The sequence below is a fragment of the Sciurus carolinensis genome, chromosome 8 (genome assembly GCF_902686445.1).
Source record: "Sciurus carolinensis chromosome 8, mSciCar1.2, whole genome shotgun sequence".
In the NCBI taxonomy this organism is placed as follows: Eukaryota; Metazoa; Chordata; class Mammalia; order Rodentia; family Sciuridae; genus Sciurus; species Sciurus carolinensis.
Genome location: NC_062220.1, coordinates 116,760,222 through 116,779,360, shown reverse-complemented (window position 1 = coordinate 116,779,360; position 19,139 = coordinate 116,760,222). Strand labels below are relative to the sequence as shown.

General features: G+C 40.6%; 1 long non-coding RNA gene across 5 annotated transcripts in view; it reads left to right on the top strand.

Moving 5' to 3' along the window:
* Positions 1-19,139, top strand: part of LOC124991971 (uncharacterized) — a 94,948-nt gene that overhangs the window by 37,762 nt on the left and 38,047 nt on the right. For 3 of the 5 annotated variants that reach the window (XR_007110003.1, XR_007109999.1, XR_007110000.1), the window contains 3 exons: positions 1,388-1,505; positions 4,111-4,375; positions 10,747-10,831. This is a non-coding gene — a long non-coding RNA (uncharacterized LOC124991971). The remainder of the gene's footprint in view (positions 1-1,387; positions 1,506-4,110; positions 4,376-10,746; positions 10,832-19,139) is intronic. The other 2 variants (XR_007110001.1, XR_007110002.1) reach the window with 2 other exon arrangements.

Below are 19,139 nucleotides of genomic sequence, written 5' to 3'. Positions count from 1 at the left end.
GCTGGGACTACACCCTACTGCCCAGCTCTTTGAAACTCATAGTTCATGAGAGTATGAAAGACACACCTAAAGAGCTATATACAAGCTACCATTCGAGCTGTTCATAGGGTCTCACAGTGTTCTGGAAGAAGTGGTATTTGATGTTGACTTTAAATGATCTGAAGGATTTTGATGGTGGCCCATGAAGTGAAGACAGCAGAAGCAACATGAACAGATGTTTGAAGGAGGGAAATTACAGTGAATAAATAAATGGTCCTTTAAGACTGAAGCTTAGAACAGCAGTGTGGGAGGCCAGGGAGTGGAAGCCGGGAAGGTGGGTCCGGCCACCCTGGGGTAAGAACCTCAGATGCTAGGGTATGCAGCTGGTGCTTAGCTGGAGTGGAGTTCCATTTTACTTCCTCTCTTTTTAAAAATTTTTTAATTAGAGCTTTATGGTTATACATAATAGTTGGCTTCATCCCAACAAACTCATACATGCACAGCAGTCAATTTCAATTCATGATCCCCTCTCCTCCCCCTTTTGCCTCCTGTCTTCCCCCTCCCCACCTCTGTCCAGTCTACCAGACTTACTTTCACTGGTCTAGTAATTTGTATTTGATCAATCCTTTGTGTAGTCTTATCCTTCCCTCCCTTTCCTTTTTTTAAATTCTAACTTCTGCATATGAGAGAAAACATCTTACCTTTGAGTTTCTGAGTTTGACTAATTTCAGTTAGCATATTCTCCATTTCCATCCATATAACAGCAAATGCCATATAATATCATTCTTTTTGATGGCTGAGTAAAACTCCACTGTATACATATACCACAATTTCTTAATCCATTCATCTATCAGTGGGCATCTAGATTGCTTCCATAATTAAACTATTGTGAATTGTGCTGCTATAAACATCGATGTGGCTATATTGCTGTAGTATGATGATTTCAGTTCTTTGGGGAAAATACCTAGGAGTAGAAAAACTTGTTCATATGGTGGTTCTATCCCTAGTTTTTTAAGGAATCTCCAAACTGCTTTCCAGAGTAGTTGTATTAGCCTGTAGTCCCACCAACAATGTGCAAGTGTTTACAGTCTCTCTTAACCTGTTAACATTTACTCCAGAATGTTCTTCCTTGAAGGAGGAAGCATCAGGCTGTTCAGCTCGGCATGTGAAATCTAGGTGTTATCAGCACCACTTGGGTCTAGTCTGCTCTTGGTTGGTTTGATAACAGAAAAATATGCCAACTTCTGGACTTATTTTAAACAAGAATTATATTCTATAAAACTTCCCCTCAAAAGAAAGTGTTGCCTCTTCTGTTTCTCACTTTCTGCATCTGTGTGGATGAAAAAGAACCCCTTTTTAGGAATGAGCCTCAGCCAGTTAGAGGAAGTCTTATTATTTTTCCTTTTAGGCCTTATGTCCCATAACTGTCCTGAGGAGGAGGACCAGTATTGGTGGAGTATGGGCAGAACTTTCCACAAAGTGACACTGAAGGACAAGAGGATCACAGTGATGCAATACCTTCCCACGTGAGTCCTTTTATATTTAAGGTCTTTAGCTACTGATCTGGATTATGTCGGCTTGCTAAATTGTGTATAGTTCTTAGTTCAAACCCAGGAAGTTTAGCAGTTGGTTTTTTCTTCAGAGTGTTTGTTTTGAAACATCCCTGAGGTTATTTTAAGGTATACGTTACCTACTAAATCAAAGGGATTTGATTCAGCTTATGCTATTTAGTATGATTAATATCAATTAAAAATAAAGAACATGAAGGGAGAAGAATGAAAAAATTTAAGATCTGGGAAATTTCCAGTACAGTCCCCTGGAATGAGTTGATTACTATAGTCAAGGGTTGAATGCCAAGGATAATGCTAAGTGCATTAGACAGAAAAGAGAACTGAGAGGAATGATCTTTTGAATGTCTAGGCATGACCTGTATGAATCTGTCCAGATCCACTGCACCTATAGTCTGTGCCCTTTGCACTTATACTCAGAATTTGTCTCTTATTGGGTTAAATTTCTCCCACAAGCAGCTGGAACAGTACAAGTAGAATTACTTGTTCTGCTGGCTCTGAGGATTTTAGGTTTGAGAGCATCTTTGCTGCTTAGTTGTATGCATACTCTATCATTTGTCTTTTTTTTTTTTTTTTCTGATGATGAGGTGATATCTGTCTTCCCAGAAAAAAAATGTAAGAATTAAAACACAATTGCACAATTGCATGGGTTAAATATAGTGATGAAGTAGATAGGGTGATGGTTACACAACAGTATGGAGGTAACAAATGTCACTGACTTACACAATCAAAATTGGTTAAAGTGGTAGCTTTTGTTATGTATATGTACAATTTAAAAAACATCAATGGACTCAGGGATGCTGTGCTCTTTTGTGCAAGTGTCAGTGCAGACTATGTTCTTAACATTTTCTTGACTGTGTGACTGGTAGCTTTGTGGTGTCTCATTTTTGACTTTTTAATTTTGTGCACAGTTGATGATGATGTATAGTTACAACCTTGCTGAGCCTGGGTGCTCACAGTAGTTCTGATTCCTCTGAGATTAAAACAAAAGCTGCCTTCATGGCCTTCCTTCAAAGCTCGTATCTTAAATGAAATCGCAAACGTCAGCATCAGATGAAAGCACACTCACGGGGAGGTGGACCTTCATGCACCAACTCCAGAGAGAGTTCACTGAGGTGCTCTGAGTATCTCTTTTTTTCTTGCCACCACCCTGTTTTCCTTTGCCTCTGTAGCTTAACTGAATCTCTAAAATTCTGGAGGTCCTGTGTCCTGCTGCTGCCAACCCACATCACTGCCACCAAGCACCTTTTGTGGAGGACTTGAACCAGATTCGCAAGTGGTATCACTCAAATCTCATGATGTAGTGAGGGTTCCTGGGGCTCCTTAGGGACTGTGCCTGCTGTGGGATGCAGTATCTGCCACCTCCTTTCTCAGGGGCCTCTCATTGGTTGGTTTATTTACCTCACAACTGCCCAATGTTCATTTTAAATCCCAGTGTATTCCTGTACTGTATGAAGAAGAGAGGTTAAAGGGTATGTCAAACCATGGGGGAATGTCCCATTGTGTAAGTTACCCCTCTAAGGACACAGTGCCCTTATCTGTTCCCCAACTGGGATCCAGTGTTGAACACAGCTGCCTGTGTGGTATAGTGCTGAATTGCTGAGTTCAGACTCTTAGGAGTTTAACAGGAGCAGTCCTTTCTTACTAACATCACTTTTAAGAGTGCCCAGCTTTCTTCATCCTTCATTTCATCACACACTTCTACCCAGTGGGAAGACTGAGGCTCATGAGGCTTGTGGAATGTTTCTGAGGGCACCCTGCTAATAAGGGGCAAATCTAGGATTCAGCATTATTGTGTTTTGTTTGAATTAACATTTATTATAATGTGCAAGGGTGTATAAGTGCTTGCATACAGGTCTACGAATTTTGGCAAATGTATAGATTTATGCAGCCTCCACTTTGATCAGGATACAGATTAGTCTTCTCTCAAAAAAAAAAAAAAAAAAAAACTCCATCATGCTCTTCCTTGTGGTCGTTTCTCCTACATCCCTGTCCCCTAGCAACCACTGCCTGGCTCATTGACCATCACAGCACTTCTGTCTTTTCCAAATGTTACAAAAATGAAATCATACAATATGAAACCTTTTGAGGCTGACTTCTTTCACTTAGCATCATGCTTTGGGATTCATTCAAATTGTTCTGAGTATCAGTAGTTCACTCATTTTAATTGTCTTCTAGTGTTGCATCACGAACCCTGTTTTTATTTATTTTTTAACCCAAAACAAAGTTCACTAGTCTTTCTCTCACATCATCTGCTTTTGTATGCAGCATCACTTACAATTTGGAACATTTCTAGGAGACCCTCTGTAATGGGAAGAATGTTGGTTTTGAACTGAGGCAGCTGGAGTTTGAATTCCAGTTCTAGTGGGATTTGTAATAAATTGTTTAACCTCGCTGAGCCTCGGTTTTCTTCTTCCATCATTTGTTGAACACAAAGAACCTGTGTTCCTCTACTGTGTTAATTGGGTTCTTAGTACCTATAGATGGAGCAGCCTGTGCTGGAATGTGAGTGGTATCCACTGAGAGAGTCCACTAGAGCCTCATCTGCTCTTCTCTGCTTTAGAAAGGAACCACCACAGAAGGCTTCCAGATGACCAGGCTCATTTCTACACACTCTCTTGTGTCTGTAAGCCACACACTACCGAAGAAGAAAGGAACCTCAACTCTGTCTGCTTGGCGGGAGATGGAGGCAAGTCGAGACTGCCTGGTTTGAGAGGAACCTGTTCACTGGAACAGAGGGTTTACAGTGCTTCACTCCTGTGACCAGGACAAAACAAAATTTCCATCTATTAGGAGCTGCTGAGAAGATGGAGGCCAGCCATTCCCTGGTAAGTCTTGAGGAACATAAAATAGATCAGCAATTACAAATTTTTAGTCTGAAGCTTAATTTAAATTACAAGACACGTTTAGTTTGTCCCACAAAATATTTTTTTATTTATTTATTTGTTTTGAGATGGGCTCTTGCTATGTTACTTAGGCAGGCTTTGGATTCCTAGGCTCAAGTGATCCTCCTGCCTCATTCTTCTAAGTAGCTGGGACTATAAATGGGCTCCACTGCAGCCAGCATTTTTAAAATATTTTTTAAATATTTCAGCCAAATTTTTCCAATTTGGAGATTTCATATATCTTGATTTTATATGAATTTTCATAGATAATATAAAGGCATATATAGCATGTAAAGTCCAGCTTTGCTTTTCATTTTTTTGGACATAGAGTGTTACTCTATATCCCACACTATCCTGGAAATCACAATCCTCCTGCCTCAGCCAGCTTTGCTTTAAATAGTGGAGTCTGTCCACATTTGTACCCAGCCACAATGGGCTGTACTTTAGAAGGGACTTGTGTTTCTGGTTCTCCATCTGGTTTTAGACCTGTCTTGCACCTTCAACCGTGATACCTAACTGCTTTCTGTAGGCATTTGGGTATGTGGCTATAGTTGACAGGATACCAGTGGGACCACACCTTGCGTGGGGGGCAAGGAGAGCATCCCAGGAGGTAGGATTTGGAAATTGTAGGCAGTGAAGTATTTACACAAGGAGAAAGGTGGGATTCAGGGAAAAGAGACAACATTCCTGTGCACAGGTGTAACCTGCCTTGGGCAGCCTTCCTGGTCTTTCCATCCCCCTAGCTAGATCACATTCCCTTCTGCTTGCCTACATCCTAGGCCTATGTTCATCAGGGCATCTGTGTATTCCTATTCCCTGTAATCTGACTGCCAAAAAAATTAAAATAAATAATAAGAAAAAATAGATTTACCCTGAACAGATGTGGGGTGAGTGTTAGGAGAGTCTGCACTTTATCTGTCAGCTGTAAGAGTGGGTGTTGTGCCTAGCAAGAGGCAACACACATTAGACTTTCAGAAAGCAATGTTGAAGCAAGTGGAAGAGCAGGAGGTATGGTGGGAGGTGCAATTGGAAAGATAGTGTGGGAAGCTGAATGCCAGGCCATCCATACCTGGTCTCATAGCCGAAGGAATCCTTTGAATCTCTTTATACTGGGGAATACCACTGGGGGGCGCTTTAGCATTGAACTACATCCCCACTCCTTTTTATTTTTTATTATAAGACAGGGTTTCACTAGCTAGAAATCCTCCTTCCTCAGCCTCCTGAGTTGCTAGGAATCCAGGCATGTGCCACTGTGCCCAGCTCTAAAGTTTTTTATTTTAATGGAAATTTTTCAGACAGATGGAAAAAAAGTAGACAGAGTAGTATAATAAATTCCTCTTTACTCATCACTCATCTTCAGTGATCTGTAACTCAGGGCCTGTCTTGTTTCATTTAAATTCCACTCCAGTTCACTCTTCCTTTTATTTTTTTCTCAAGTTGCAGACAGCATACCTCTTCTGTAGTATTTCAGACTACATCTCTGAAACGTAAGTCCCCTTAAAAAAAAAAAAAAAAAACAAACAAACAAAAAAACCCCAAAACCCAAATAGAAATCTTCTAGTTTACCTTTAAAAATTATATTCCTTAATATCATGAACTATATAGTCAGTGTCTTTGGCAGAAGTGGTTTCTTCAGAGATGAACCCCATGTATAGGAAGGCTTGGTGGGTGGGTACCAGGAAGCAGAGGTCAGGTGGAGGCTAATGATGAAATAGAAAGGAAAGGATGATGGAGAGGACAGGGCAGGTTGCCTGGGAGATGGCAAATGAGAGATGAAAGCAGGGTTAGGATGGGCTCTTTACTGAAGGCACCATGTCCTCTTCCAAAAATAACTTTATCAGACCCAGGAAAGAGCCCAGAACTCTTCCTGGCAGCTTCTCCCTATAACTAATCACAGACTTTTCCCTCTGAAAAGGAGAACAAGGACCATATGTTGCTGGGAGGGTGTGAAGCTGGGGGTGAGGTATCTTATTTTAATTTGTCAGTGAGTCATCATTTAGTACACACCAAGGATCCTCTTTCTGCTCATACTGGGAGAAGGCTATCTTGGGGTAGTAGCATCCCCTAAAGTAAAGAGCAACTGACAGTAGGAGGCAGGACAGAGTCCTGAAGACTTTTTCCTTGCCCCTAGCAGATTGCTCCTGGGGTTCAAATGTTTTCTCAAGGGTGAACACATAGTAGAGAGAGACAAATTTACATAACATTTGCTCATACACTGTTTTTTGGTATGCTTTTCTTCTGCACCAAGCAGATTCAGTTATATTTATTGTGAAATAAGTGTTATGTTATGACCAAGTTTCTCTCTCTTGGTATTGGAGATGATTGAACCAATAGGTGCTCCACCACTGAGATAATTTCCCTACACTTAAAAAAATTTTTTTTTCTTTTTTTTTATTTTTTTGAGAGAGAGTCTTACTGAGGTTGCCCAGGCTGGCCTTGAACTTGCAATCCTCTACCTCAGCTTCCTAAGTAACTAGGATTGCTGGCATGCACCACCATGCATAGCCTATGTTTATTTCTTTCAGTTTCCTTCTGTATCTGTAGGTGCAGATGTTTGGTCAGGTTCTTATAGAAGGCAGAAGTCTCTGAAGTCTCAGATCCCTGATGATTAATAGCAGTGGAAGGAGCCTGGCCAATAGATATAGGCCAACAAGCTCCTCTGCTTCTATTAGATGAGTATAACTTGATAGCCAAGCTAGGGTGGAGGGGAGAGATAGACAGACAGACACTTCAGCAGATAGGATGTCCTTATCCTATCCAGGGTGGCTCTGGTGTGTGCTCGTTACTTAGGGCTCCATGTTGAAAGCAGGCCAGAAGTATGGTGCAGCATACCATCAACCTGCAAAGGCCGGTGAAAGGCATCTCCATTTGTCTTCCTGCTTCTGTGTAGTCTATCTTCCTTCTACCCACCTTCCCAGACCCACCCAGTGCATATGGCACTGCATCTATGGAGGCTTGGCTGCCCCCACCTGTTAGAATGCAGTGTGTCCTTGTGTGTGGTCTCATGCATGTGCGTATACATTGGCACTCATTATTTTGTGGCAGTCTCCTCCCTGAGCCATTAGACAAGGAGCCTCTAAAGTCAAGGACAGGGTCTTTTCGATGTCTGACTCTGATTCCTGCTCTGTGGTTCAACTTGTGGAAGGCAATTAAGTCAATGTGGATTGTTATGTGTATCTGAATGTGCATCTAAAAAGGTGCTGGGGGTAACTCAGGCTTCTTGCCACTACTGTTCCAGTCATAGCCCACTGCTCTAGCCGTCAAGAAGTACCAAAGAATGTCAGTGTGCATTGGTGGATGTGGCTTAGGAAAACACGTGGCAATGTGGTAGAGAGAGAAACACACATAGACAGGCACTCAGTGTGATGTCAGTGGAGAAGGGAAAGAATCAAGCATGTATTCTGCCTTTCCTCTGTGAATCATACCTCAGAGTCACCAAATAATTGGTGTGGGAAGTTTCTCTTTTAGAATATGTGTAGAATAAATGTAGAATATGTGTAGACTCCAAAGAATTATAAGATCCAGCAAAGATCATCAGTGGCAGCTAGCGCCACCAGAGAGAAAGCCAGACACTATGGGGTCTCCAGATAGAAATACACAACTCCACTTAAGAAGAAGTGTTGCCCCAAATTGGGCCTAAATCTGCCCAAACCTCTAGGTATAACTTTTAGTTCTTAGGAAGTACAGGGCACAGAGGAACGTGTTAAGCAATAAAGGAATGAAAGCAACACATCTAGACTGTATCTTTACAGGAGAAATGAGCTATTCTCTTCAAGAAATGAGTTTTAAGGAGAGATAAAGAGGAGCTTATATCTTAAGGAGACTTAAGGGACTTAACATTATAGAGTAGGGATATTATTTGAATCTTGCTTTGGATGAAGAAACTAGGGATGTTTTGTTTTGTTTCTGAGACAGTCGGGCAAATCAAAAATATAAAATTATAATTTTGGTTGTTTTTTTAAGTTATTCTAGAGAAACTGCAGGGTTTGGGATAAAATAATATGTGAGTTTTGCTTCAAAAGAATTGGTGTGGAGAGGTAGGAGATATAGATGAAACAGATTGGCTCCAAGTATATAATTTTGGTGGCTGATTATATAGGGGTTCTTTATATTCTTTCATTTTGTATGTTTGAGTTTTTCTATAATAATATTTCAAAAAGCGTGCAACAGGTTACCATTGACACAGATTTTTTAATTGCTGGTATGAGATTATTTCACATAAAATACCAGAATTCAGGCTGGGGGGAGTCCAAATTTTGTGTTTCAATGGTAGAGCTCTTGTCTGGCATGAGTGAAGCCATGCACCACAAAAGAAAAGAAAAACATCAAAAAATTTAAGAGGAGAAGTGTGGCAGGTAGGGGTCCTGAGGAAGCAGACTAAGAGGGGATTCAGCATGTGGGCAGTTATTAAGGAGTGTCCTTGGGCACAGCATCATTGGAAGGGAGTAGGAAGAAACAGGAGGGGGCACAGGGAAATCTGCAGCATCCAGTGACAGCCTCAGGTGACCCTGTGTGAGCCCTGAATCTGTCATAGCCTTCAAAGATAAGCAGGCCTTCACACATGCACACACATACCACACATACAAACTCTCTGACACTCACAAACACAGATCTTTAATGGGCTGTGACAGCCGGCAGGTGGGAGCTCAGAGGAGTCTCCTCTGCAGCCTCCACTTGGACAGTGCTCACAGCTGCTGCAGCATCCAGGCCTCAGTGGAGGGATCTGAGTGGTGTCTCACAGTGTCAACTGCAACAGTGTAGTTGGTACTCTGTCTGTGTCTGTGGGTATTGTATTCAGGGATTCAGCTGACCACAGATTGAAATTCTGTAAAAAATACTACATCTGCATTTCATGCTAGTTAGAAGTTCTGATTAGCAACTTTAGATTTTTTGATTAAAAACCTAAATAAGTTTGGGGCATTCTTTCAGTGATAAAGGTGTTTTTGGAGAAAAGATTGGAAAATGTTCTACTTGGTGCCTAGTGAAAATATTTTGAATTAGTGTATATATAAGTTATCATCATTTCTTTATGTTGATGTAGAAGTCATTTGTCAAATAAATAATAATTTTTCAATATTAAAATAATTGCATCTGTACTGAATATGTACAGACTTTTTACTTGTCATTATTCCCTAAACAAAACAGTGTAACCACTATTTGCCTTTACATTGTATTGGCTATTATAAGTAACGTAAAAATGAATTCAAGAATAAGAGAAAAGGTGCGTACCTGCTATTCAAATATTATGCTATTATATATAAGGGTCTTCGGCCTTCATAGAATTTGGTATCCATAGGGTGATCCTGGAGTAGTCTCCATATATAACAATAATAATGAAGCATTTAAGACTGTAATGTGAACCTTCTGAAATTAGCCAAATAAGAGTACAGTATTTTTTTTTTGAGGATTCCAATATGTTTCTTTTTTTTTTTTTTTTTAATTTAAGCTTTAATTATCTTATTTGTTTGTTTTATGTGGTGCTGGGGGATCAAACCCAGTGCCTGATACCTGTGAGGCAGGTGCTCCACCACTGAGCTACAAGCCCAGCCAAGAGTATAATATTTTAAAACAATATAATTTAAGTTAAAAATAGTTCATAGTTCATTTTATTGTGAAAAAATTGAAATTGAACACAAGAGTTATGCATTGAATCACATTAGAACTGAGATGAGATATCATAAGATGAGATGAGATATCATTTGTCTTGTTTTAAGAAATAATGTCTATTAGATTTGGATGGGGATTTCAGTGGGGGATAGGGATATAACTATTGGAAAGAATTACATAAATTTCTACACATTTCCCCCTATTTAACTTATGTCATACTTGAAAGCAACCCTAATTTTCAGAATGTGCTTTTGCTGATATATTTCATAAAAATTGAGAAAAAGTCTTCCTAGAGGACTGAAATAATGGTGTTCATGGATGGATTCTTTTAAATTGTTGCCCTTTTAAAGTAATACAGGCTGGCCTTAAAATCCCCAGTACAGTTGATCATCCTGCCTCAGCCTCTTGAGTTGCTGGGTTGTACCACCATACCCAACCCAGAACGCTTTTTAAATCAGGCTGTTTACTAATTTACTGGGGAGGACTTGCAGCTGTTCAGGACAATTTAATAAAATTAAGTATACCATTTAGGCCCTAAAGGAGAAATAAGGCAGAAGTTGTGTGTGTGTGTGTGTGTGTGTGTGTGTGTGTGTGTGTGTGTGTTTGAAGATACCAGTAACAGAGCAGTCCTCATCATCTTGGCTAATGTGGATTCTTCACCAGGGAGCTCTGCAGAAACTGAACTCATGTGCTTTTCTTCCTTTCAGGTGCCTAGGAAAGCAGCAACTTTCCTAGCCAGCTGAGAGCATCAGCATTGCCATGAGTCCCATCTACAGGGACAGCCCATGAAAGGTAAAGGAGCCCACACCAGAGGGGAGCTACCTAGTGTGCTCTGAGACCCAATGTGGAGGGTAGAATGGATAGGCCTTCCAGTTCAGGATCAAATATGCTGAAAGTTTGGATGAACCCTACCCCAAGCCCTTTTAAGGTTCTATGACTATTACTGTCTTTATTAAGGAACTTTCTTGTGCACAGTTGTATGGAAGCTAACTTCTAATTAAGTGCAGCTATAAAACAAATTCAAATAGAATTCTTTTCATCCAAGCCCAAGATCTGGCATGAGCTTTGAAATTGGCCATATGGTTTTCCTTCAACATCATTGTTAGTTTTCCCAGACAGAAGTAGAATATTTCTGAAGAACCTTCTACAAGAGTTCACTCTTCTTTGATAATGGGATTTGTTTTAGTCAACTTTTTCATTGCTGTGACTAAAGGACCTGACTGGAACAACTGTAAAGGAGGAAAAGTTTAATTGAGGGCTCTCAGTTTCAGAGGTCTTAGTTCATAGAGAACCAGCTTCATTCCTTGGGGCTTGGGGGGAGGCAGAACACCATGGCAGGAGAGTGTGGCAGAAAGAAGCAGCTCTTGTGATGATCAGGAAGCAGAGAGAGCAGATACTCCACTCTCCAGATACAAAATATATGCCCCATAGCCACACCCCTGATGATCCACTTCCTCCAGCCATACCCCACCTGCCTCCAGTTACTACATCTAAGCTATAACAGGATTATTCTGTTTTTTTAGACTCCTGAGAAATATAGTCAAAACAGGAACATCCTGGGTTAGGGAGAACACACAAACACACACACAAAAAAAACAGAATTTAGCCCTCTGTAAGGAATAACAAGTATAGTCAAAGGGGAGAAAACTCCATAGGTGTGATATTTTTGGATTTTAAGAGCAGTAGACAACTCTGTCAGCTTCACCTCCTGGGAAATTCAGTTCTTATCTGGTCTCTACCACTGGGAGATGAAATATATCAGTGGACATATTTTATTTTTCAAAATTGTCAAGTTGTATATTTATTCCTGTATTATTTTATTTTACTTTCATGTCATAAAAGTTTTTCATGTCATTTTTAAAAAGCCTTTTTAAATTTTCTTTCCAGTACTGGAGATCAAAGCCAGGGCCTCGCACATGCTACATAAGTGATCTACTACTGAGCTAAACCCCCAGCCCCAAAAGTATGATTTTTGAAAAATAGCTGTGGGCTGGAGGCTTAGTGGTTTAACATGCACAAGGCCCTAGTTTCAATTCCCCAACATCACACATGCACATAAAAAAACATGGCATTTCGTTGTATGAATATATCTTCATTTAGAACTTGTTCATTAAAATTACAAGTGGTTTCTGATTTATAAGATAAATTTTAGCAATTCTATAGATTTTTATACTCTAGTGCATCACAATGATAAACATTATAAAGAACTTTCATATAATAATTATTTTACCACATTGCTGATTATTTCCTTCACATAAGTTACTAGAAGTATACTGTTTGGCTACTTGGATGGAGGGATTAAAATCAGAAAATATACCTCCCAAGGCTAGGTAACTTGTGGTCTCTATGAACCAGAACCAGCAAACCTAAATACATACTTAAGACTTTGTGGGTGAAAAGGCAAAATAAGGCTGTTGTGTAGGTATTTCTATAACCACTTAACTTTGTAAAAACAATTTTTTGCTCAAAGGCTATAAAAATACAGATGGCTAGCTAGATTTGGCCTGCAAGCTTAGTTTGCTGACAGCTGCTCTAGGGAGTAGCTTCAGGTCCCAAGGAGAATCTGTGCTCAAAGAATGTTCTGTTGGCCAATAAAGAGGATTTTTTACCTGTTCTCACTTATTCATACATAAATCTCAGCATCATCAGCACTTCTGCTGGAATACGTTCTGACAGAGAGGGTACAGGAATGGAATAATGAGATATATAACCTGCTGCCTACTAGTTTTTTTCCTTTTCTTAACATCTGTTTATGCTACCTTTCAGGATTTTAAATGGTGCCAAGGATTAGACAGAAAAAATAGAGAAATTATAGAATCACAAGTGTTAAGGTTGAGCTGCACCAAATATTAGGCTGCTGTTTAGAACACTCTCCTGATCTTCCAATTGAACCCTGAAATACAGCATAGGAGCCATCAGTAGTGCTGGATGTAGAGTCCCAGGTTTAGAGAAGGGGAAGCAAAACTATTGTGAGATGTCCTGCTGACATTCTCAGAAATTCTCACCAAGGTCTCGAGGCAGCACCTCGTGTTAGCTGCGTGATGGATATCCGCCTGTGCTTCTCCACAGCCACGGTTTTCCAAATTTTGTGAATTTGAGTTTGCAGCGGATGATGGGACATGGCAGCAGTATTGATAAAAAAAAAAAGAACACATCCGTATCTGAATTATTCTACTTTTCAAGTTGAAGGAAAGTTGTAGGAAGCAGTGACCTCAACAAATTGCCACTTCTGTTTTCATTGGTAATCAAACATAAAAAGAAAAAAAATATTTTGAAGAAGTAGGGAGTCTTTGGAAAAATCATCGATGTCATTTTTGTTTCAAGTAACATGAGTGGTTGCACCCAGCGGAAGTAGAGTAGGGAGGGGAAGCTGCTTCAGAAAACGCCTCCAATGAGTGTGCTTGTATAGCTGACATTCTGTGTATCAGCTTCTTGATGATTTTGTCACACAACTAGTGGAGGAGAAGGCATGTCCACTTCTGTACCCCTGTGGACTCAGGAAGATTAATAGAGACTTCTTCCTGCATTGAGCCATCTTCTTCCATCTGGCTGACACATTCGGGAATGGGCAGAAGAAACTTCGTATCTCAGTGTCCCCCCAGAGGGCTGCTCATCACTGGCATCGCTGCAGCTTTTTCCCTGCCATCCCCACCACGCTGCTCTGTGGCCTTTCCCCGCTCCTTGCCAGAGGTCTGAAGACATTTCAGAGCTATGTTTGAAGGCAGAAGTACCCAAACCACACTCTTAGGAGTCCTGAGGGACCTAACCAGGTGCTTTCTCCCACACAGATGGGATATTCTGCCCGGGAAGGTGTGAGTTCCTGCTCATACTTTGCATGTGGATATTGTCTTTCTAGGCGACTCTCTCTCCCTCTCTCTTTCTTCTTATTCTTCCCCACTTCTCTTTTTCCTCATGAGTCCTTGTTTCTCTCTGCCCCTCCTTCTTTTTTTTATTACATGACAGTAGAATGCATTTTGACACATCCTACATAAATGGAGTATAATTTCTCACTCTTCTGGTTGTACATGATGTAGAATCACACCAGTCGTGTAATCATATATATATATACACACACACACACGCACACACACACACATAGGGTAATAATGTCAGATTCATTCTACTATCCTCCTACCCATACCACCACCCTTACCTTCACTTCCTTGTGTCTATTCCAAAGTAACTCTCTTCATTTTGTCTCTGTTTTCTGTTTCATCTCTCTGTTCTTGCCCCAACAGTGAACCGCTGGTACACACTCTATTTCTTTGCTCCCTTGCATCTGCTGCTACCATTGTTGCTGCTTCTTCCTCCTTTGACTTCAGGACGGGGCCTTCTTTATGGAATTTGTCTGCAGCCCACACAGAGCGTCATCTGCCTTCTACCCTCAGATTATTTATGCTGCAGGGTTCTTCAGCTCTTGCATGCCTGTCTCATCTGCAGAAGCCACAGGCTGGCCTGTTCAGCTCTGAACAACTGAATATGAGTTTGAGGGGCAGTTAAAATTGAATTTGGTCTCTGAGGTATACATCCCTTCCCTGGTGTTCACTGCAGTGCAGGGGATGAAAGAGATTCATGTAACAGAACAAATGATCCCAGTTTTGAGTCAGGTGTTTCTCATCGCTGCCTTTCTGATTCACATGAGTGCTGTGATTGTCACCACACTACATCATCTTCCCTTTCAACTAAGTGTGCAGCATGATAGATGCACACTTAACTGGGTGTGGTGGCTTGTGCCTGTAATCCCAGCTACTGGGAGGCCAGAGCAAGAAGATTCCATGCTGAGGCCAGTCTAGGTAATTTAATAAGTCCCTATCTCAAAATTAAAAAATAAGAGGCTAAGGATATAGGTCAGTGGTAAAACACCTCTGGGTTCATTACTCAGTACAAAAAAGGGAAAAAAATTAAAAGAAATATGCACACTTAAGGATAAAACAGTTATTTTTCTCCTCCCAGGATAGCCAGATAGATTTATAACAGTATGGCAGAAAGTGGTGAGAAAACAGAGTCAACATTTACAAAAAGACGTGCTATGCTATGTCATAGGCTAATGGCATGTGACCCTGGCCAGCTCATCTACCCTCTGGGTTACTCTTAACTCCTTTGTGAAATATAAAGTTTGGAAAAGATTTTTAAGGGCCTTCCAGGCCTTAACATTCTTCATATACTGCATGCATGCACACATATTATCTCACTTCATCTCAAAATACAACCTTTGCTTTAAGTAAAAGTTTTATCCCAATTTCACAAATAGAGAAATTAAGGGACAAAGAAGTTTCTTCATACAGCATGGGGTAGAGCTGGGATTTAAATACAGGAACCATAGGCTAGTCTCAGGACCTGCTCTTTAGTTAGCATTAGTGATTACTGTTTTGATCAGTTCCTGTGAAGAGGAATAGAACTCTATCCTTTATCAAGGCTTCTAAGTAGTATAGGTAATCGACTTAGTTACAGAGAATCTGAAAAGAGTGAACAGTTCATGTTTAATGAGGCAAGGTAAGGAGGATGGAACTTGGGAGGTACAAGGACAAAAGTTAAGTATTTCATATTTACTGGAAGTCAGAAAACCAGCATTTATTGTGTACCCACTCTGCCAGTGCTTTATGAACATAATCTTTACAACCTCTAAGATTGAGTTATTATCACCCCATTTTCCAGTTGAGGAAACCAAGACTTAAAGAAGTTATCTGGTCAGAGGGCACTCAACTAGCAAGTGGCTGAGCTCCTATACTGCACTGAGTGGAAGGTTTTGGTTAACATTGAAGTCTTGCTTTTCTTAGGAGATCAGAGATTGCCAGGCCTCTCTCTGCATGTCTTCAGATGTCTACACCTGCCTTTTTCCCCATGAACTTCATGGCCCTGGGCAAATGCCTCTCTGGACCTCCAAGTCCTAATCTAAACATCTCTTATGTCTGAGTGTGGGAGGCACACTGTATTTTTGGTTTCAAATGTATTTAGATCAATCCAGATAGCCTTTTGCTTTCTACCAAGACACTCCCTTATAAATAGTTTTGGACTTAGATTAGAATTTATTTAAGAAAAAACAACAGAGCTGCAAGGTAGTTGTTTAATAATTCCCACAATCTAATGATTCACATACTTCATGTTGTAGGATTTACCTGTAGAACAAAAGTGGGTGATTCCTCACAGATTTGAATAGCACATGAAGGTCAGACTTTAGGAGAGGCACATGAACAGTTTTTATTGCCCACCAGCTGTGTTGTTAAAAAATGTAAATTTTTTTTAAAAAATTAACATACCAGAGGATATAAGAGAGCTCTCTAAATATATGCAAAAATAAATTATACCTTTTTTCATTTTTATTTTTACTTTTTTTCTTTTTTGTGCTTGGGGCACTCTACCACTGAGCTATATCCCCAGCCCTGCTTATTTTTTATTTTGTGACCAGGTCTCACTAAGTTGCAGAGACTGGCCTCCAATTTGCAGTCCTCCTGCCTCAGCCTCCTGAATCTCTGGGATTACAAACCTGTTTATTTTTTATTGTGATAAAATATACATAATATAAAATTTATCTCTTTTCTCACACACAGTATAGCTTTGGAGAAAGGGACTCATGAAGTGAGATGGCTGCTTTTGTATCTTGGCTGCAGTGCTATACCTGGGTGCTGCTTAAAGCCCAGTGATTAAGTATCTGAACCCCAGTTTCCTCTTTTGTGAGGAAGCTGAGTGTTATAAATAATATACATAATACCTAATACATATTTTTCAATAAATTTCAAGGGAATAGACTCATAAAGGTAGATTTCTGACCACAGTGCAATTAAGTTATATGTCAACAATAAAACGATTAGCTAGAAAACCCCCATGTGTTTGGAAATCAAATAACACACTTCTAATTAATGTTGCAAGAATTGTATATAAGTATACGACTGGCATCAAGCTGGGTATGTGATGTGTACTCAGTCAACACTAGCTCTGATTAGGGTTAGTATAATCAGCTTTCCAGATCCATCCACAGATTCAACCAACTGTGGATGAAAAATATTTGGGAGAAAAGTAGTATCTATACCGAACATATGTATAGACTTTTTATTATCATTATTCCCTAAAGAATATAGCATAACAGCTATTTACTTAGCACTCATACTATATTAGACATTATAAGTAATCTAGAGATGATTAGAAGTATTTAAGTGGATGTATACAGGTTTTATGTAAGTAGTATACCATTTTATGTAAAGGAATTGAGCCTCCTTGGATGTTGTGTTTTTTTGTTTTTTGTTTTTTGGGTTTTTTTTAACTCGGGGCCTTTACCACTGAGCTATGCCTTCAGTCCTTTCTATGTTGTATTTTGAGACAGGGTAAATTGCTGAGGGTCTCGCTAAGTTGTGCAGGCTGGCTTCCTGCCTTAGCCTCCCGAGTTGTTGACGTTACAGTCATGTTGCACCACACCTGGTATCCATGGAGTTTTGTATCCTGAGGGTGGTAATGTCCCGGAGCCAATCCCCCACAGATACTGAGGGATGACAGTTACTATGATGCCAGATTATGATATCAATTTGATGTATCTCTGCCTATCAGGGATTACTCCCTCTGCTGCCTCCTCTCTAATCCAAAACCAGAAAACATAGTGTGTAATGACCTCCATAAAAGAGAGGGGCTATATGTTTCAAGACTCTTAGCTTGTTGGCTCTGGTGTCGGGCTGCCTGCCACTCCATGGACCGGTGGTGAATCCTTGCATCAACTGTGCTCATCTCTCCCAACCTGGAGTTTGTCATCTGTAGAGTGGGCTGATAATTTTGCTTTCCTCATAGGGTTGCCATGAGAGCAAAGTAAGATGAAACATCTCTGATTAACTCAGACCTAGCTCACAGTAATTCTCCATAGCGTATAGGGTTAGGAAGGAACACAGGGTACAAACCAGTAAATGAACTTGACCAAGCCAGTCAGTTCTTTCCCCATGAGTGTATGTGTAAAAAAGGGCTTGGATCAGGTGACCTTTCCCACCCTTTCTAGCTCTATAATGACTCTGCTGGACCTAAGAAAGCCAAGTCCTCTAGCTCTTGCCGAGTTGTAAAGTGATGCCATGGTATTTGTTCCTCAGAGCAGCTCTTTGCTAAGCGGGATTCTTGTTGGCCAAGCTGCAGGGAGGAGCCGTCAATGCAGTCCAGCTTTGCCAAGGAAAAGAAGTACCTGTAAAATTAAAGCAGACAGCAGTACACCCAGGGTTCCAAGTAACAGAACTGTGTGCCAACCTTGAGAAATGGTCCTTTTTGCCATCAATTCATCATTCTGACAATAATGTTTGTCTTGCTGTCTGTCTGATAAGTAGAATAGAGTTACACAGTATTCCTCTCTATATCCTATTCTCTGGAAGGTGATTTTTATATGACTTGTATAAGAATTTGGAAGATATGAGAAGCACCTGGTCATGGGACTTTCCTTAGGAGCCTACCTAATGATGTCCAGAGCTAAAAGGGACGTGGTGGCCAAGAGAGAATCCAGCCACATGAGACCTGAACCACTGTTAAGGCCTCTTCCCTCCCCTCACTCCATGACCCCCAGCAGGTACTCTCATAAAGAGGCTTGGGTCTCAGCAGCCCAGCCCAGTGTGCTGGGTTGCATTCGAATGGTAAAGGTCTCTGGAGTCATTATTTTGCTCAGTTGCCTCCAGCTCCATGAACATCCCCACCAATGCAGGAGACTATTTCTCACCTGCATACTGCAGCAGCCTCCTGCATGCTCTCTCTGCTGTCTTCTAGGCCCTGTCTAGTCTGTTTTCTACCTTGCCTGGAGTCACTTTCTGCAACGAAGTCTGATTGTATCATCCCTCATTAAACCTTTCTGTGCCTTTTTTTCCTTTAGGATAAAAGCAGAAATCTTTAAAAGCCTGAAATGTCTTGCAAAATTGGGACCATACCTTCCTATTCAGCCTCAGTTTCTTCTTCATCTTATACTCCAGTGACCTCTGTAAGCACCAGATTTCCTCCTGCAGCTCTGCTCTGACATATACTGTCCTGGTCATGCCTGTTAATTCTTCTTCATTGAATAAGATCCCATTTCAAGCACTTGCATAGCTCTGGTGTCCCTCTTTTCAGCATCTCATTTCACAGAGTTCTACTTTGTGTTTGTATGACTGGT